Genomic DNA, 22,039 nt, shown 5'->3' with positions numbered 1-22,039 from the left:
TTTATGTCTATGTTTGTGCTGGGTTAGTTCTGGGTTAGACCTGGTTTAAAATCATATAGATGGTTAAGACCTGGTTTAGTCCTAGTGTAGTCCTGGTTTAGTTCTGGTGTAGTCCTGGTTTAGTCTTGCTTTAGTCCTGGTAGTTCTGGTTTAGAGCACCTATTAGGGACCAGTTTGGACCTTATTTAGTCGTGATTTAGTCCTCAAGTAGTCCTGGTTTAGTTCTGGTTTAGTTCTGGTTTAGTCCTGGTTTAGTCCTGGTTTAGTCCTGACTTAGTTCTGGTTTAGTCCTGGTTTAGTCCTGGTTGTTCTGGTTTAAGATACCTATTATGAACCAGTTTGGACCTTATTTAGTCATGGTTTAGTCCTAGTTTAGTCTTGGGTTAGTTTCGGTTTAGTCTTGGTTTAGTCCAGGTAGTTCTGGTTTAGACCACCTATTATGGACCAGTTTGGACCTTATTTATTTGAGGTTTGGCCTTGTGTAGACCTCGTGTAGTCCTGGTTTAGTCCTGGTAGTTCTGGTTTAGACCACCTATTATGGACCAGTTTGGACTTTATTTAGTCGTGGTTTAGTCCTTGTGTAGTCCTTGTTAGCGTTGGATTAGTCCTTGTGTAGACCTCGTGTAGTCCTGGTTTAGTCCTAGTAATTCTGGTTTAGACCACCTATTATGGATCAGTTTAGACCTTATTTACTTGATAGACCTTGTGTAATCCTTGTTAGTTGAGGTTTAGTCCTTGTGTGGTCCTTGTGTAGTCCTCTTGTAGCCCTGGTTTAGTCCTGGTAGATCTGGTTTAGGCCACAAATTATGGGCCAGTTTGGACCTTATTTAGTCATGGTTTAGTCCTCGAATAGTCCCTTGTGAAGTCCTGATTTAGTCCTTGTAGTTCTGCTTTAGGCCACAAATTATGGGCCAGTTTGGGCCTTATTTAGTCGTGGTTTAGTCCTCGAGTAGTCCTGGTTAGTCCTGGTTTAATCCTTGTGTGGTCCTGGTTTAGTTCTGGTTTAGTCCTTGTGTAGTCCTGGTTTAGTTCTGGTTTAGTCCTTGTGTAGTCCTGGTTTAGTCAGTGTTTAGTCCTTGTGTAGTCCTGGTTTAGTCCTTGTGTAGTACTGATTTAGTCCGTGTTTAGTCCTTGTGTAGTCCTGGTTTAGTCCTTGTGTAGTACTGGTTTTGTCCGTGTTTAGTCCTTGTGTAGTCCTGGTTTAGTCCTTGTGTAGTACTGGTTTTGTCCGTGTTTAATCCTTGTGTAGTACTGATTTAGTCTGTGTTTAGTCTTTGTGTAATCCTGGTTTAGTCCTGGTGTTGTTTTATGTTTTAGCTTTCTGATTCAGGGATTGTACCTGGTTTTAATGCTGATTCAGTCCTGATTTAGTTTTGGTTTAGACCTGGTACAGACCAGTCTAGACCTCATAAAATTTTGGTTTAGTCCTGGTTTAGACCTGGTTTAGTCCTGGTTTAGTCCTGGTTTAGTCCCGGTTTAGTTCTGCTTTAAACCTGATCATCTGTAGTCGTTTGTTTAGCTCCCATTGTTCTCCACGACCTCCATTTTGATGGTAGCACTTGTGACGTTCAAGGCCATTTTCTGCAGGCTTATATCTTTTGTCAGAATTTGTTTAATCACTGAGTGAAATCGCACACCTCTCACTGACTCTTTCTGCTCATTTCGTTGCATAATATTTCACAAATCCCGTAAAAGAATCTGTTTTAAACTTGACAGAGGAATGCAGAGGGGAGTAGCTGGTTTGGAGAGTCTCGTGAGTCCAGCTTTACGTTTCTAATCCTCTCATCTCACCACGTGGACTTCAGACTTTTATGAACTTTACCACAAAAATCTTCAACACTGTAACTAGTTTATGATATTTTCTGTTTCTGTCATCAGTGAAGTTCATTTATTGAGCGGTGCCGAGGAGATTCAAATCCGAAATGACTAAGAATATTTGTCTTTCTGTAATTGGTAATAATTGCTGGAGTGGGATTTTGGATTCTCTCTTTTTTTTTTTAATGGTTTATTTTTTTATTCTTGAGGAGAAATGCAGAAATATTGTGAGATTGTAAGATTTAGAATTCTTTTGTTCCACACTAGGGCATTATACAAGCAAGTTATAGGTCAGCTCTGTGGAGAGGCAGCCCTGCGCGCAATAAGAATCCATACAGTATTTTTTTTTTAAGCCATTTTTACATCTCTAATTGAACAAATGCAATATATTATAGTTAGTTTTTGATTTAATTCTAATGCTATACTGTGGAACTTTCCAGATGAGCAATAACATCTCCATGGAGACAAGCTTGTGGCAAAGGCAAGCAGAAAAAGTTATTCTCACGCACCTTTAACACAACCCTGTCAATAGCTTTGTGTTCATTCTTTAGTCAGTCTTTTTCTGTCCCTTTAAGACTTAAATAGACCGACCCGTGAGGATTCCAAAAAGAGGAAAATCATCCTTTTTATACCGAGTCTGGGCTTAAATCTGGTTTAGTCCAGTTTAGAACCTGTTAAAACCTGGTGTAGATGTGGTTTAGTCTTATTTTAGTCCTGGTTTAATCCCAGTTTAGTTAGTCCTGTTGTGAACCTGTTTGGATGTTGTTTAGTCCTGGTTTAGACCTGGTTTAGTCTTGATTTAGTCTTGGTTTAGTCTTAGTTTAGACCTGGTTTAGACCTGGTTTAGTCTTGGTTTAGTCCTGGTTTAGACCAGGTTTAGTCTTGGTTTAGACCTGGTTTAGTCCTGGTTTAGTCCTGGTTTAGACCTGGTTTAGACCTGGTTTAGTCATGGCTTTGTTCTGGTTTAGACCTGGTTTTGTTCTGATTTTGTCCTGGTTTAGTCCTGGTTTAGACCTGGTTTAATCCTGGTTTAGACCAGGTTTAGTCTTGGTTTAGTCTTGGTTTAGACCTGGTTTAGACCTGGTTTAGACCTGGTTTAGACCTGGTTTAGACCTGGTTTAGTCCTGATTTTGTTCTGTTTTTGTCCTGGTTTAGTCCTGGTTTAGACCTGATTTAGACCTGATTTAGACCTGGTTTAGACCTGGTTTAGACCTGGTTTTCTCCTGGTTTTGTTCTGGTTTTGTTCTGGTTTAGACCTGGTTTTCTCCTGGTTTTGTTCTGGTTTTGTTCTGGTTTAGACCTGGTTTTCTCCTGGTTTAGACCTGGTTTAGACCAGGTTTAGACCTGGTTTAGACCTGGTTTTCTCCTGGTTTTGTTCTGGTTTTGTTCTGGTTTAGACCTGGTTTTCTCCTGGTTTTGTTCTGGTTTTGTTCTGGTTTAGACCTGGTTTTCTCCTGGTTTAGACCTGGTTTAGACCAGGTTTAGACCAGGATTAGTCTTGGTTTAGACCTGCTTTAGACCTGGTTTAGTCATGGTTTTGTCCTGGTTTAATCCTGGTTTAGACCTGGTTTAGACCTGGTTTAGACCTGGTTTAGTCAAAGCCTGTGGCAAAGTCCCCACCTGAAAAGTTACACACTGCACCTTTTAACCCAACCTCGTCAGTTGCTTTCTGTTCATTCTTAGTTCTTCATCTACTGTCTCTTTAAGACTCTTAAACAGAGCGGCCTGTGAGGATTCCAAAAAGAGGAAAATCATCTTCTTTATTCCTGCTCTGGGACTAATTCCGTGTGTATTCTTTTGGACCCCCGCTGTTCCGCTCCAAAGGCAGCTCTGGATCTCTCACGCTGAGACCAAGAGCTCACATTTCTTTTAACGTTTATGTCCACCGCGTGCTACCTGCAGATAACACTGACTGCTCCTGTGGCAGAGTGGTTAGCCCTGTGAGGAGATAAGGCTGGGATCATTAAGAAGTTACCACTACGATACCTCGGTACAAAGGCCACGATATGATTTGTTTCTTGATAAAGTGCAGTTTAATTTCAGATAGGTCAAAAATCTTAATGATCAACCCCAAGTTCATTTTGTTTGGATTTGTTTAGATTTGTTTCACTGATCACGTCAAACTGTTGCATTAGTCTTTTTCGTACGACCTGTGCAGAGTGAATATGACACACACCCTTTTTAAAATTCCTTTTTCAAATGTTTAGAACGCCCTAATTTTTCCAGTTATTTATTGCAATTCAAGTCGTGCAAGTCCAATGAAGATACTTTAAATTCTTGGGATCTTTTTAAAGACATTGCGGTAAAGTGTGTTTATCTTGTTGATGTGTTTCTGCGGCTGCGAGCCATCTTCAGAACTGTCACCGGTGTTGGTGGTGACGTGTCGTATATCAGCTGTTGTCACTTCCTGTAGGCGTGGTCAGCCTGATGGACCTGGCAGGCCGAAACATGTCAACAAGGTAAGCACACTTTACTGCATTGTCTTTAAAAAGAACCCAAGAAGTTAAAGTATAAAAGAAGACAAAACATCTTTGGCTTAAGTCCAGTGAAGAGCTTGACAAAGGTAAGAAATGAACAAACAGAACAGAGGTTAAAAAAAGATAAAAGAACAAAACAAGTCCAAGTTCTGCCAAAACTACCTCAGGAAAAAAGAACAAGATGGTGAACTTGAAAACATGGAGTGTCCAGACTTAAACCCCATCGAGCTGGTTTGGGATGAACTGGACAGAAGAGTGAAAGCCAAGAAACCTACAAGTGCCACACATTTATGGAAACTTCTGCAACAGACTTGGGAAGAACTTTCTGAGGAATATTTGTTTTCTATTGTAAAGAGAAAAAGCAGTGTTCAGCTGTTACATCTGCCAAAGGTGGACACTTTCATCAATCAAAAGAATACGTTTTGGTCAACAGTAAACAGTACAAATCTGGAAAAATGTGGTCTTCTAAAACTTTTGATAGTGTAGTATATATTGTGTTGTATTTAGGCTGACCAGACATCCCTATTTACCCGGGACAGTCCCAGTTTTGAGCCCTGTGTCCCCTCTCCCAGCAGATTTATCGAAAACCAGTGATTTATCTCAGTTTTATACAAGAAGTGTCCCAGGTGTCCCTATTTTCAACCAACCTGATCCCTGCCAACAGTAAAAAGAATCACAGACTGTTATTTGTTTAGGTAAAATACAGAAAAGCAGCTTAAAAACGACCAAAACACAAAGAAAATGTGACTATACCAACTCACATTAGTGCCAAGTGCTGAACAATTTTCCTTACTGGTATCACAGTTTTAATAGTAACAACCAAACCAGGGATGTCCCAGTTTTTTTATTTTGAAAATCTGTTCACCATAATTGTATTGTTTATTTGCCGCACAGTGGTTAACCCTGTGAAATTGTTTTTTTTTTGCATTGGACCCGTCCTTCAGTGTGTCTGGGGCATCTCTTCAGGACCCGTCTGTGTTCTTGTTGCTAGTCTTGGTCAGGATTACCTCAGCTGGACGACTGCTTTTGCACTGGGCACGTTTTGGGTTGATGGGAGGGACCTGACTATGATAGGGTGACCAAACGTCTGTTTTTCCTCGGACATGTCTGTTTTTTGCGTCCTGTCCTGGGCATCTGTTTTTATTTTTTGTGTGTGTGTTTTTTTTAAAGTGATGGAAATGTCCGGGTTTTCATTACCGTTCATTGGGGCCATTAAATTGCACTCAGAAGGAGCGAGCAGACACAAACAGTCGGTCAGTCTGCAACATGTTGAAGCTCAAATGTGCATTTAACGATAATTTGTACAAGAAATTGTCCGTTTTCCGGTGTGGTACAGGATTTTGACCCCGTGGTGAGCTGACCTCGGGGTCTACATACCATATAGTATTTTGACCCCGGGGTCAGAATCCTATTATGGTAATGTTGACCCCCCTATGAAAATCTATATTTTATTAATAAAGCACTTGAATTCTATAGAAAAACTTTGAATATTAATACTATATCTGCAAATTAAAACATACTGACATACTTAACCCCCCAATGTGTGTATTATAGTTATGATGATGTAAAGTAAGAAGTAATGTTAGTTGAATATTGACAATAATAAATTATATATAATGGAGGTCAAAATCCTATGGCTATAGTAATGTGACCCCCCAATATGTTTATTATAGTCAGATATTTTCAAGTGGCTCACCTACATACGTTACATTTATACAAAATACCAAGTGGTTATCCATCAAAACATTCATTAAAATACATTAAAAGAAAGTGAATATGTAGCAATATATAATAAAAGTAAATTACATGAGAAATAATGATCAGATAAGTAACTACTAAAGAAAAAAGTAAGGGGAGTCAAAATCCTATGGGGGGAGGGTCACTTTACTACACCGAGGTCAATATACGATGGGGGTCAAAATACTATCTCACACCGGCCCGGTCAGGAAAAGTGGGAGGCCACGTGCACAGGTTGGGAGGTGAGAGTAGCTCAATGTCGAGGCCCCACCCCCCCATCCTCGGTAAAGTGTCCGGGTTTTCACAAACGGAAACATGGTCAACCTCAGAAATTCACGCAGACACAAAGAGAACACACAAACTCCTACAAATAAACGGCAAACTCCTCGCACAAAGGCCAAGGCGGTCTAGTCATCGAACCTGGAACCTTCTCGCTGTGAAGCATGTGTGCCAGTGATTTATTGATCGCTGTATTTATTTTTTGCTTGTACCCTGAAACGAACTTGCTGTTCCACATCTTTATCGGTGTACAGTGACTTTTCCGTAGTGGACTGACATGGGATCAATCCAACCGCCAGGCGCTCGCGTATGTGGAACTCTGTCTTTACCAACAACCTCCATACTGTCAATCATTAGACAACAGCTGTACCACCTCGTTTTTTTGCCAACCACAACAGCTGCGATTTTATTCCCAGACAAACACCGAACACAAAAGACCGTGTCCAGTCCACTCTGCCGTCTCCGCACTGTCCCCGTCACTTACTCCTCTGCTCTTTCGTGGTCATATTTTAACCTGTCTGATCCAGAAGGCTGCGTCTCGGTGTCGACTCATTTCCATGCGAGATCTTGCAGGGCCGGGCTGTGCTCCCGCGCTCCCACACGGCGACGTGACAGGTCCGGGCGCATTAGAGCGGCCGCATGCATATTTATGGACATATGCGGTACGGCCATATGCGGCGCAGGCGGGGGGGCTGTACCGGGCTCACATACGGGAGCAGTGTGCGAGACCGTGTGAAGCAGAAGAGAGGGGAGAGAGGGGGGCGTCTCTTCTAGCAGCAACTAGCATGCTAACAGCGCACCAGTCTTTGTTTACAGAGGATTAAACGCTTCACTGATACGGATTATTCTGTGCTTTTTTTTTAACCAGTGGCACAGTCAGCAATTTGGGGGCCCTAGGTGAACTTGAGTTTGGGGCCCTCATAATAATGCACTTTTTTTTGTTTTGTTTTGTTTTATATATATTTATCTGTGTGTTAAGTCTGTTTTTCCCCATTGTTCTCTATTTATTTGAATTAGGTTGGTTTGGAAACTTGCCTTATTAGTTTGAACTTTTTTTTTTTACTAGTACAGTTACATTTTAGTTTACATCCATTACATATTATATGATTATTATTTTTCTTATGACTGTTGTTTAAAAGTAAATTACTCTCATTTAATGTCATATTGAGAGAAATTAAAATTGCACTGAGGCATCTGAATGAAATTGGTTGGGGGCCCCTCCAGGTTTGGGGGCCCTAGTCAGCCACCTACTTTTGCCTAATGGTCGCACCGCCTCTGGTTTTAACACAATCTGACCAGAAAGAACTGATTTTAGCTGGAGCAGGTGAGCTCATCTGTGCTGTTAAAAATGTTTCTCTGATAACATTGCGGTCACAGGCTAGATAACTTGCTTTTTTGTCGAAAATCAAACTACTAAACAAGTACCATGAACACTCAAACTCAGAAGCTCCTGAGAAAAATGTGTTCTTTAAATCCATTTTCTGTAAATTTTTTAGACAACCTTCACTTTTTTGGCAGTGTTTGCTAATGCGTGCATTGCATCACCATGGTAACTTCTGAACTGCTGAATTAGATGCAGGCAGTACACAGAACCTAATGATAAAATCTATGTACTGGGTCAAACCACACTGTTATTACTGTATTTTTCAGACTATAAGTCGCTTTGGAGTATAAGGCACACCAGCCAAAAAATGCATAATGAAGAAGAAAAAAACATTTATAAGTGGTACTTTTAGGGGGAAATTTATTTAATAAAATCACAGACCAGGAACCGACATTTCGTGTGGAAAGTCAAGTTCTAGTAATAACAACAGAACAGAGAACAACAGACTGTTAACTGTTAACATATGAACAGTTCTTCAGATAAACTCTAACATCAACAATAGAACAAAACAAGTTTACCAAACTCTACATCTCACTCCAAATCCAATGAATTCTTTACCCTCGGTGTCACTTCTGAGCAATTCCGCCACCTCTGGAGGTAAACAGAGCGCCACCTCCTCTTCTGTGTAGTTGTTGTCAGACTCAGCATCAGTTCCAGTTAGAATTATTCTGGATCCCGACAGGATGGAAAATTTTAATATATACATCACACCTGAGTATAAGTGGCAGGAAACACCCAAACCATGAAAAAAGTGTGACTTATAATCCAAAGAATGTGGTACATGTGAAAACAGTGACCTTAAAACAGTTGCTTTAAAACCATGATTTCTGAATATGGGGGAAAGAATGGTGATACAGTTTTCATCACATTTCCCAGCTGTACCTTGTTGTCATAGCAAAAACCATAACATTCTCATCCAAATCCCTTAATGATGAAGCCAGTTAAGAATTTAATTCCTCACTAATTATTCTTACAACACTTTGCTAGTTATTAAAGGTCTTATATTAGGCAAAACTGACTCTTGAGGGCCTTAAGCCGTGTTATAATGCTGTTACCTCCTGAAACGAATACCCACAGTTGTTTCGTTTTGTTCACCCATTTGAATAACTCTTTACTGTTAGTCTGTCTACATCTCCAAACTCAAAATGTTCTGTTCCACCTTGTGATGTCATGTAGTGGTAGTTAACTGTGACCTTACGCCTTAAGTTCAGTAGAAATGGGCAATTCCAGGACTGAAATGATCCAAGTGATTCTAGTGAAGGTGTATGGAGTTTAAAAACACAGTGGAGCACTTCCTGAAAAGAGCGTAATATGCAAGGGCATAGGTTTGGTCTCAGATTTGGGGTTTTATGAATTCTTTCCAAAAACACAGAGTCTGGGCAGGTCCAAAATAAGTGAGAGATGGTTAAATTTTTCAGTTTGCAAAATGTTCAATGTTTAGCAGATAAAAGTGATGTAGAAGTTAGTATCAGATTCCCATTTGCTTGTTGGTGATTATATTTGTGAGGTCATGTCCGTACATTTTTCCATGGAATATTGTCAGTAGAGTCGGGGTCTCACAGCGCACGAGTAGGGCTCCGTTTGGGAGGTGCACTTATGTTGATAGTCGCTCTTTTTCGACTCATTGTAATACAAGTTTAATTGAAGCTGAAACCGAGTAAGTTCTTTTCGAAACGTTTTTCAAAGTTTGTTGCGCAGCGTCTTCACTCACTGCAAACTCCCCCCAGCACGTTTGACCGCCTGCACTGTGACGATATATCAGCCAATCGATATATCGGCGTATTTCCAAAGCTTGCTCCTGTCTGTTTGTTCTGCTTTGTTCCTGAGCCTTTTATAGCTTTGCACCTGCCTCCTTCTAGAGCTTTTCTTGTGTCTGTGCACCTGTCAGGCCTGTATCGCTCTGCTCCTGTCTCCTTGTATAACTTTCATTCTGTGGCTTTTGACGGCGCGTGAGTGCTGTGGTCCTCTGTTGTATTTTATTTAGTTTTATGGAATTTATTGATTTATTCTGTTTTGATTCTGTTTTTAGTGTATTAAATTAGAGATTTTTTTTTTTTTTTTTAAATATGTGCAGCAATTTGTTTAGGAAATGTGCTATACAAATAACGTGGATTAGAACTTTGCACCTGATGGGCCTGTATAATACTCCCTACAACTGCACAACAACTTACCCTTATGTAACAGATAATACTCCTTACATCTGTACAACTCAACCTTATGTAGCAGATAATACTCCCTACAACTGCACAACAACTCACCCTTATGTAGCAGATAATACTCCCTACAACTGTACAACAACTCAACCTTATGTAGCAGATAATACTCCCTACAACTGCACAACAACTCACCCTTATGTAACAGATAATACTCCCTACAACTGTACAACAACTCACCCTTATGTAGCAGATAATACTCCCTACAACTGCACAACAACTCACCCTTATGTAGCAGATAATACTCCCTACAACTGTACAACAACTCAACCTTATGTAGCAGATAATACTCCCTACAACTGCACAACTTAACCTTGTGTAACAGATAATACTCCCTACAACTGTACAACTCCTCACCCTTATGTAACAAATAATACTCCCTACAACTGCTCAAGATCTTCAAGAATCTTCAGGTGCTGCCTTGTCCTGCCGCTTTCCCAGTTTAGGCTCCTGACACCACTGATGACATCACTCTGTTGCAGCCAATGAAATACCGGCATGGGAAATAAACAAAACATGAATAATACTGTTAACACTATTGAGTTTGGACAAATATCGGAATAAATGTGTATTTTTGTTGATTAAAATAAAGTGGCAAATATTGGTAGGGACTATTTTGTCTTCCCCAAATATTGGTGGTGACATGTCCCCGCCGTCCCTATGCAAACCTACGCCCTTGGTATTATGGGCCCTTAAAACGACGCCGCACTCTAGTTCTAGTACAGAATAACACTTAGCCTGCGCTTTAGCCCTGTGTGACCTCGGTAGTTTGTCAGAGCCCTCTCAATTTCGACCTGTAAAATGCGTTTGGCTTTGGTTCAGCTCCTGTCATCTTTGATTAACTCCCCGCTCCTGCCCGCCGTTGTCTTCTCCTGTCCGCTCCTGTCTGCAGAAGAATCGAAAATCACGAATCGATACTCAAACTAGATACTCATTTGAGCAGGTGCTGATACTAAAAGGACACAAATGAGGCTTTCTCGTCACAAAATCACATTCTGTTGTCAAAATAAAGAGTGCTTTTTATGATTATTATTATTAAAGTCTATTCCTTATCAAGTCTATTCCTTAGTTTTGGAATGGAGTTTTAAATTTGAAATCACGACAGCACACAAAGTTAATCAGCGAGTAGCTTTTATAATTACAAAACCAGACTTTGTTCGCTATGACACAGCTGACATATTGTCCATTGTCTTCAGTTGTCTTCTGTTTATTCTAATATTTTTCTGTCCTTTCTCAAACCCTCTATTTCTCCGTCACAAAGCCAATTTTGTGTAGTGTTTTTTCTGTGTTTTTGAGCTTTTGATGTCTGACAAATGGCTCCGTGTCCAATGGGCCCCGTCGCTGTCCGTAAGAACGCGGTTTTATTTGGCTTTATTTTTTTGACAATTTTATTTTATCTTGGCACAACATTGCGCTCCCCTTTCATCATGACTCACTCCACACTGCATATCAATGTAATCTACTCCCTTCACTGAGAAAGCAGAGATACTCGGACACAAGCGCTCGCATTCAGATATAATAAACAACATTGTAAACATACGCTTTACTTTTTTCAATGCAGTTGCTGACGAGTTGGGTAACAATGATTTGATTTTAATTAGGCCTGTCATAATAACAAAGTCTGAACTGTGATACAATGCTAAAGAAACAGTAAACAATAAATGATAATACTGAAACAAATTTATGCCACTGATGCAGTAACGCTAAAGCTGATTTCAACCGCAAAAAGTATTCTGAATTTACAATACTGTGAAATAATTTGATTTAATTTAGGAAATGTTCATAGTAGATTCATAAATAAATTCAGTGTAAGTTCTTAAAAGCTAAATTGAATGATTGAATCTATTTGGCGTTTGATTGCTTAAATATAATCTGATTTATGGTAAATGGTGTAAAATGATAGTGGATTCATCAGACAGTTTCACTTTGTGGAAACTGTCTGACCTCACAGCATTAGGATTCGTTCGCTTGACGGTAGAAGGGTACTTTTTTATATAAACAATCGCTGCTATTTCGTTGTGACGTATGTAATGCATCGCTAATGGGGCTTACTGGTATATTAAGCTTTTCTTGCAGAAAGGACAATAACGTCTTTCCTCTTTGATAAAATTCACCAAACATTCTCTTTGTTCCGGCTTTAAATCCTTAATCTCGAGAATCGTTGCTAACACAGAATATAATATGGCTCTTCGTTGATTGGCTGGTGCCACTCACACTTCCAGGGATTTTGCAAACCGTCTAGAGTATTCTGATTCTTGACCTAGTTGCTGGAAAGAAATTAAATTGAGTGGAGACACTAGGTGGCGCCAGCTAGTAAAATGTGTTAGTCTGACCAAGTTAAAGTAGCACTAATTTTAAAAAGTGTATATTATTTAGCAGTTAAAAGCTATTTATCATTAATTCATTAAAATTCCATGTAAAATTATAAAATATTACATTTATTTAATATCTGCTTATTACATATCAATTTAAAATTGTATAAAAATAAATTATACAGTATTTAAGATAAAAAATTAATTGGTAAATGTTATGTTGTTTAAAATTGTTGCTTATTTGAGTTTATCTGTAAAAGTTATATTCATAAATATTACAGTTACAGTATATTAGCAAATAGATTAATTACTAATGAAAATGTAAATTTAATTTCATTATTATATTTATTTACTTTAAAGGTTTTCGACCTGCTGCTACTGCTACTATTACTGCTGAAGAAGCTGAACAGTTTCAATAAAAGTCTTCAAGCTGAGTGGTTTTTCAAGTTGGACCTGCATTTCTTAATTAAAGATTTGACAATGAGCTGCAATAAATAAACAGAATGAAACACTACAGTACTTTGTTTGCATCTGTAATGAGTCTTAGTAATTAATAATTCAAGCTTTTACGTATTAAATCTCATCATAGCCAAAAAAACAACAACACAATTTTCCCAGTAGAGCAAAGAAAATGTAATTGTGATAAATACTGACTCCAAAAAAATACATTTCCACTTTGACATACTGAACGATAAGTGGATATAGTGATTATCATGACAGGCCTAGTTTTAATATGAATATGAACTCTTAAACTGACTCTTTGACCGATACTGTTGATACTTTGGGGTGTTCTCTAACAAAGGTCCAGACAGAGCAGTGCCCTAGGTTAGATAATTGTTTTCTCATGTGTGATGCCAAATGTTTATAATCCAGTGAAAGCAATGGCCGGTATTTTGGATGATTTTCCTCAAATGATGTTATTAAAATTCACTACAAACTTCCCCCCAGCACTTTTGACCGCCTGCACTGATACAATATATCAGCCAATCGATATATCGGCCTATTTCCAAAGCTCTCTGTCTCTTATCATTGCCTTTACTCCTGTCTGTTTGTTCTGCTTTGTTCCTGGGCCTTGTATAGCTTTGCACCTGCCTCCTCCTAGTGCTTTTGTTGTATCTGTGCACCTGTCAGGCCTGTATTGCTCTGTTCCTGTCTCCTTGTATAACTTTCATTCTTTGGCTTTCAACGGCGTGTGAGTGCTGTGGTCCTCTGTTGCATTTTATTTCATTTTATTGAATTTATTGATTTATTCTTAAGTGTCTCACTCTATGGTTTTATTTATTGATTTTTAGACTGTTATTTTGATTATGTTTTTAGTGTATTAAATTATAGATTTTTTCCTATGTGCAGCACTTTGGGAACAGTCTTTGTTTATAAAATGCGCTATAGAAATAAAGTGGGTTAGAACTTTGCACCTGACGGGCCTGTATAGCTCTGCTCCTGTCTCCTTGTATTGCACTGCTCCTGTCTCCTTGTATTGCTCCTGTCTTCTTGTATTATTCTTCCCCTGTCTCCTTGTATTGCTCTGCCCCTGTTTCCTTCTATTACTTGGCCCCTGTCTCCTTGTACTGCCCTTGTCTCCTTATGTTGCTCTGCTCCTGTCTCCTTGTATTGCTCTTCCCCTGTCTTTTTGTATTGCCCCTGTCTCCTTGTATTCCACTGCCCCTGTTTTCTTGTATTACCCCGTCTCCTTATATTGCATTACCCCTGTCTCTTTGTATTGCCCTGCCCCTGTCTCCTTGTATTGCCCTGCCCCTGTCTCCTTGTATTGCTCTTCTCCTGTCGTCTTGTATTGCCCCTGTCTCCATGTATTGCTCTTTCCCTGTCTCCTTGTATTGCACTGCTCCTGTCTCCTTGTATTGCCCTGCCCCTGTCTCCTTGTATTGCTCTTTCCCTGTCTCCTTGTATTGCACTGCTCCTGTCTCCTTGTATTGCACTGCTCCTGTCTCCTTGTATTGCACTGCTCCTGTCTCCTTGTATTGCACTGCCCCTGTCTCCTTGTATTGCACTGCTCCCGTCTCCTTGTATTGCCCTGCCCCCTTCTCCTTGTATTGCATGCCCCTGTCTCCTTGTACTGCCCCTGTCTCCTTGTAATACCCCTGTCACCTTGTGTTGCTCTGCCCCTGTCACCTTGTATTGCTCTGCCCCTGTCACCTTGTGTTGCTCTGCCCCTGTCACCTTGTATTGCTCTGCCCCTGTCACCTTGTGTTGCTCTGCCCGTCACCTTGTATTGCTCTGCCCCTGTCACCTTGTATTGCTCTGCCCCTGTCACCTTGTATTGCTCTGCCCCTGTCACCTTGTATTGCTCTGCCCCTGTCACCTTGTATTGCTCTGCCCCTGTCTCCTTGTATTGCACTGCTCCTGTCTCTTTGTATTGCTCTTCCCCTGTCTCCTTGTATTGCCCCCTCTCCTCGTATTGCCCCTGTCTCATTGTATTGCCCCGTCTCCTTGTATTGCCCCTGTCTCATTGTATTGCCCGTCTCCTCGTATTGCCCCTGTCTCGTTGTATTACCCCCGTCTCCTCGTATTGCCCCTGTCTCGTTGTATTGCCCCTGTCTCCTCGTATTGCCCCTGTCTCGTTGTATTGCTCTTGTGTTGCTTCTGTGTGAGCCTGCTCGGCGGGCGTGTTGTGGCATCACCGGGGCAACCGTGAAAGTGATTTGCTGCGGTGGATTGAGTGCAGCCCATAAAAAGGGGCGTGGTCTCGGGCCAAAATGGCGTCTTAATGGAGGTCTGGGTGGTAGCGTTAGCATTAGCATAAATAATTCACAGTGATGGATCAGAGAGGCAGCGATTAGCTCAGCAGATCGATAACACGAGAGAGGCCTTCTCCAATACAGGCTCGCTTTTCCCTGTTCCATCTGCCACATGTGCTCCCAACACGGATCACATCGAGTTTTTTACATTTATCTGAGCACAAATACTGAAATATCGATATATCTTTTTTGACTCTCACTTTAACTTCTGCCTTCATATTAAAAAAAAGTCACCCAATCCTGTTTTCTTCACCTCAGAACAATTTGTAAAATCAAAACTATCCTCTCCTGCCCTGATCTTGAAAAAGTCTTCCACGCCATCCAGGTCATCTTCTCCCGTCTAGACCACAGGTGTCAAACATAAGGCCCGGGGGCCAGATCCGGCCCCCCAAGACCTTTAATGTGGCCCGTGGGTGATTTTCTACTAAAATATTTTAATTATATTTTCTATTAAAACATTGTTAATTTTCTGTGGTGTTTATCACAGCAGTGTCTCCAGCGTCTCTGTACGTGGCCCCTCCCACCAGAGCAGCGCAAATGAAGACTTGTCTCTTTCCAAACGCTCTTAAAGGACGATCGTTTTGACTGTTGACCGTGACACCCTCATCAGAAAAATGTCCAACATGAGAAAAGTGGAGCCGAGTGCAGGATTTTCCAAGAAAAATTGACTTATTCCTGTTTGCAAACAAGTTCATGTTAAAACATTGTGTTGAAATTGAATTTTTCTTAAAGTTTCAGGTTGTTCATAATATTATAATATTATAATAAGAAAGAGTTCATCAATTAAAAAAGATTTCTGTAATAGATTTGCGTTTCTCTGCACAAATATTTGAACTTATTGTTATTTTTGGGGTTTATATGCCATGAGTTTTCTGATCCGGCCCCTTGGAGATCAAAATAGGTTGGATACGACCCCCGGAACAAAATGAGTTTGACACCCCTGGTCTAGACTATTGTAGCTCCCTTCTCTCCAGCCTCGACTCCGACTGGTGCAGTACGCAACAGCTCGACTCTTCACTGGGTTTAAATAACGCATTTTTCTTCTCAAAACAATGTGTTAAAAAAGAGTGATACATTTGCACCACAAAACCTCCGTCCTCTAAAAAGTCAGAACTCATAATTGCTTGGCGCTATTTTCTCTCCGTATGTATCACTGCGCGCGGCCGCCAGGTGACAGCCACGCTTGTTTCACTTTGTTAACTGCTCGGAATGTCAGCAACAACATGTCTGACGATGACACCGATGATGAAGAAACTGATTTTAGCACAGAGCCAATGGGAGATCTTTTTGAACCCGAATATACCAATGCCAAAATTCACCAGAGAGAGTTAGACGAAATTAGGCAGAGAGAGAGAAGAGGCAAACATTCCGAGCAGTTAACAAAGTGAAACAGGTGCGGCTGTCACCTGGCGGCCGCGCGCAGTGATACGAACGGAGAGAAAGTAGCGCCAAGCAATTATGAGGGCTGACTTTTTAGAGGACGGAGGTTTTGTGGTGCAAATGTATCAGTCTTTTTAACACATATTGTTTTGAGAAGAAAAACACTTTATTAGTCTGTCCCCAGCCAACTTGCGGAACTACTTTCCTCAGCACCAAAACCGGCCAGGATCTCGGCTCACCGGACGCTTTCGGAGGTAAAGTCAGTGTGAATGCTGACGGAGATGCCATACAGATTCATGTAAAAAAACCTGAACTATCCCTTTAACAAACATCAACACGACCCTGTTTTACTTCTCTTCACTGGCTGCCTTAGAATTGATTTTAAGATTCTACTGATCACTTTTAAAGCTCGTTTAGGTCTTGCACCAAGTTACATTTCAGAACTTTTTAACCTTGTATGAGCCCTCTCACAGTCGCAGGTCCTTAGGCAGGTCCCTTTTCACTGTTCAAAGTCCAAAGTCCAGGCTCCGGACGAAGGTGATGGAGCCTTTTCAGTTCAGGTGCCTCGGCTTTGGAACGACCTGACTGAGAAGATAAGGCTCACATCATCAATATCATCTTTTAAATCACTTCTTAAAAACTCATTTTTATAAGCTGGCCTTCCTTTAGCTGGTTTTAGCTGGACTGTATTCCTTATTTATTTTTATTCTATTTTATTAACTTATTTATGACAGTTAATTGATATGATTGCTTGATTGCAGTTTCTGGATGCTATTTTTATTGTTCTTTGCTGCTTGAACAGCACTTTGTAAACCTTCTTTTAAAAAAAAAGGTTTTAAAGATTTATTATTATTACATTTTGATACAAAATTTGGTGATACAGTTATTGTAAATTGTGGGCTGTTGTATCAATATAACGGCAAGAGTAGTTTTTAGTGTATTTTAGCCTTTTTTTTTTTTTGTTACCACACATTACTTCTTATAAAGCGCTTTGAGTGCATTGAAGGTAGAAAAGCGCTTCATAAAAATGTTACCATTTACCGTTGCTTTGCTCGGTATTTTCCAGAGTATAGCATTAAACAAATATATCTTACATTTGTTCAATTCTTTTTTTTTTTTTTATTCCTCTAAACTACCTCAAAAACATACATTAATAACGTGAGCGGGCCCACTTCTCCACAAACCTGACCTGTTACTTGGCCTGGTGATGTGGTCTGCTTGTCTTTATGGAAATAGTTCAATTACCCTTATGTAACAGATAATACTCCCTACAACTGTACAACAACTCACCCTTATGTAATATAATACTCCCTACAACTGTACAACAACTCACTCTTATGTAATATAATACTCCCTACAACTGTACAACAACTCACCCTTATGTAATATAATACTCCCTACAACTGTACAACAACTCACCCTTATGTAATATAATACTCCCTACAACTGTACGACAACTCACCCTTATGTAGCAGATAATACTCCCTACAACTGAACAACAACTCACCCTTATGGAACAGATAATACTCCCTACAACTGTACAGCAACTCACCCTTATGGAACAGATAATACTCCCTACAACTGTACAACAACTCACCCTTATGGAACAGATAATACTCCCTACAACGGTATGACAACTCACTCTTATGTAATATAATACTCCCTACAACTGTACAACAACTCACTCTTATGTAATATAATACTCCCTACAACTGTACAACAACTCACCCTTATGTAATATAATACTCCCTACAACTGTACAACAACTCACCCTTATGTAACAGATAATACTCCCTACAACTGTACGACAACTCACTCTTATGTAATATAATACTCCCTACAACTGTACGACAACTCACCCTTATGTAGCAGATAATACTTCCTACAACTGTGCCCTTGGGCAAGACACTTGAAGGTGGAAAAGCGCTGCATAAAAATGTGACCATTTGCCCAGTATGTTCCACAGTAGAGCTTTAAACAAATATATCTTGTATTTGTTCAATTTTGGGTGTTTTTATTTCTCTAAACTACCTCAAAAACATAGGTTAATAACATGAGCGGGCCACTTCTCCACAAACCTGACCTGTAACTTGGCCTGGTGATGTGGTCTGCTTCTCTTTATGGAAATAGTTCAGATTAAATGCTATACTATAGAACATTCCAGATGGGAAAATGAGTCTTCTGCATTTGACCATTTGATGGAGCAGTGGGACCCATCTCCAGATCTTGGTCAAGACACATTTAGCTGGAGGACTTGACCCACCCAGAACATCCAAACTCCAAACAGAAAGACCTGGGGCAACCTGAGAACCTTCTCGTCACACTCATCCTGCTCGCCGCTCCGCACGTCTTACATAAAGCTTTTCCAGAAGTCGCTTTACAATTGTATACATTATTCATCCGCTCCATACTCCGTTATAATGACTGTTTCCTTATTTAAATTGACGTTTCATTCATTAAAAATAAACCTTCACGTACCAGCCCCGCTCAGACTTCTAATGACGTGTGCCGTTTCTCTGGAAGTTTCCCGTATTTCTGAATGAGGTCACATGCTCGGAGACTCGGCTCCCCGTGTCTCTATAAGATCCTCATTAGTTAATTAAGACACGGCGTGTAACGAGCTACGCGTCGTCTCCGTTTTATCTGCACGCCCCCTCCTCCTCTCCCCGAGCCCCACTGCCGCATATGGACTTGGACAGACTATACATAAACCGACGAGAAATAAAAACATGATTAAGCAGATGGTGAATGGATTTGAGTTACCGACTAAATGAATTCAGATTCTCAGGACTCTGCGTTCAAATTTTAATAATGCTCCCTACGACTGCACAATAACTCACGCTTATGTAACAGATAATGCTCCCTACAGCTGCACAACTCAACCTTATGTAACAGGTGATACTTCATACAACTGTACAACAACTCATCCTTATGTAAAATAATACTCCCTACAACTGTACAACTCAACCTTATGGAGCAGATAATACTCCCTACAACTGTACAAGAAGTAATACACAACTGTACTTATCGAACAGATAATACTCCCTACAACTGTACAACAAATCACCTTTATGTAACAGATAATACTCCCTACAACTCCCTGTACAACAAATCACCTTTATGTAACAGATAATACTCCCCTACAACTGTACAACTCACCTTATAACAGATAATACTACCTCCCGAATCAACTTACACATAAACTCACCCTTAATTAATACATAATACTCCCTACAACTGTACAACAACTCACCCTTATGTAATAATACTCCCTACTGTACAACTGTACAACAACTCACCCTTATGTAACAGATAATAACACTCCCTACAACTGTACAACAACTGTCACTTATTTAACAGATAATACTCCCCCTACAACTGTACAAAACTCACCCTTATGTAACAGATATAACTCTCCTACAACTGTGATAATACACACTACTCCTTACAACTGTACCCTTATGACAAATACTCCCTTTGTACTAGTTAATGCAGTATCTTTAAGAAGAATGGCTAAATTGTTAATTTTCAGATTCTAGAATATATTTTAAATTCCAAAAAGGTTGACATGATTTTCCTCTTGATCACACTGCACTTTGCTATAAAATCTCCAAAATGTACAAATGCTGACGCTGATCTAGACCCTTTCTGAATTTAAACTCTCTTCATTGTCCGTGCCTCCGTCTGTATTAAACATTGTTGCCGTGTAATTGCTGTGACGTCGTCTGAAACCTTTAATGCAGAAGAGGAATGATCCACCAGGGAGCACGAGTCTACAAACGCACAATCATTTAATGGACACGGTGGCTTTAGATGTGATCCCACGCTCCCTTAATGAGCGCCTCTCTCCTCTGGGTCACATGACAGCACCACTTTAGCTGCACGCCTCTCCTCTGCTCTTCTCCTCTGCTCCTTTTACTTCTCTCCTCCTCTGCTCTTCTCTTCTTCTCCCCCGCTCCTTTCCTCCTCTCTTCCTCCTCCTCTACTCCTCTCTCCTCTGGGTGATATGCCAGGACCACATTAGTTACACACATCTCTTCTGCTTCTCTCCTCCTCTCGTCCTCTCCTCTCTCCTCCTCTTCTCTCTCCTCTTCTCTCTGCTCCCTCTCTCCTCTTCCTCCTGCTCCTCTCTTCTCTCTCCTCTCTTCTCTCCTGCTCTCTCCTGCCCCTCTTTCTCTCCTCCTCTCCTACTTCTCTCTCTCTCTTCTGCTTCTCTCTTCTCCTGCTCTCCTCTCTCTCTCTCTCTTCTCCTGCTCCTCTCCTCCTCTCCCCTCCTCTCCCTCCTGCTCCCCTTTCTTCCCCCTTCCTCTCTTCCCCTCTCTTCCTCTCTCTCCTTCCTGCTCCTCTCCTCTTCTCCTGCTCTTCCTCTCCTCCTCTCCCTCCTGCTCCCCTCTCTTCCCCTCCTCCTCTCTTCCTCCCCCTCTCTTCCTCTCCTCCTCTCTTGCTCCTCTTCCTCTCCTACTCCTCTCTCTCTCTCTTCTCCTGCTCTCCTCTCTTCCTCTCCTGCTCCTCTCTTCCTCTCCTACTCCCTCTCTCTCTTCTGCTCCTCTCTCTCTCCTGCTCTCCTCTCCTCCTCCTCTCTTCCTCTCCTCTCCCTCCTGCTCCCCTCTCTTCCTCTCCTCCTCTCATCCCCTCTCTTCCTCTCCTCCTCCTTCTCCTCTCCTCTTCTCCTGCTCTTCCCTTCCCCTCTCCCTCCTCCTCCTCTCCCTCCTGCTCCTCTCCTCTCCCGCTCCCCTCTCTTCCTCCCCTCTCTTCCTCTCCTCCTCTCTTGCTCCTCTTCCTCTCCTACTCCTCTCTCTCTCTCTTCTCTCCTCCTCTCTTCTCTCCTCTCCTCTCTTCCTCTCCTCTCTCCTCTCTCTTCTTCTGCTCTCTCTGCTCTCTCTTCCTCTCCTTTCCCTCCTGCTCCCCTCTCTTCCTCTCCTCTCTCTCCTCTCTGGTCCTCTCCTTCCTCTCCTCTCCTCTCCTACCTCTCTCTTCCTCTCCTCCTCCTGCTCCTCTCCTCTTCTCCTCTCTTCCCCTCCCCCTCTCTTCCTCTCCTCCTCTCCCCAACAGATAGTTCTTTCGTGGCGTTTCACAGCGAGGACTCGTGGAGTGCTTTGCTTTCTGCTCGTTTTGGCCTCGGGTTTATCTCGCTCTTTCCTCTGGCAGCTGAACGAATGGCGCGGGCTGTAATTATTTGCCATTTGACATGTCCGTCGGCGGCGCGCGGCTCGTCGCGGCGGCGGTCGGACGAGGCGGAGACGCCGCGCTCGCTGTGAGGGCGACGCGGGTCGGGCGGGGCCGGCCGGCTGTGCCCCGCTTCTGTGCACCGCGACCCGAATGTACCTCCACGAACAAGAAGGCTCTGTGCACCACGGGCCACCTGGACGACACCACAAAGACACCCACCCAGGACGAGGAGGGAGGGAGGGAGGGATGAGAGAAAGAGAGAAGAGGGGATGAGAGGGAAGAGAGAAGAAGAGGAGAAGAGGAGAGAGGGAGGGAGAGGAGAGGAAGAGGAAGAGGGAGAAGAGGGAAAGGAGAAGAGGGGAAAGAGGAGAGGGAGAGAGGAGAAGAGGGGGAGAGAAAGAGAATAGGGGTAAGGGGAAGAGAGGGAGAGAGAGAGGGAATAAGGAGGAGAGAGAAGGAAGAGGAGGAGAGGAGAGAGAGAGAAGAGAGGAGAGGGAGGAAGAGAGGGATAAGGGGG

Source organism: Boleophthalmus pectinirostris, unplaced genomic scaffold (genome assembly GCF_026225935.1).
Source record: "Boleophthalmus pectinirostris isolate CB_2022bp ecotype Guang Dong unplaced genomic scaffold, ASM2622593v1 HiC_scaffold_16, whole genome shotgun sequence".
In the NCBI taxonomy this organism is placed as follows: domain Eukaryota; kingdom Metazoa; phylum Chordata; class Actinopteri; order Gobiiformes; family Gobiidae; genus Boleophthalmus; species Boleophthalmus pectinirostris.
This window is presented reverse-complemented; position numbering follows the sequence as displayed.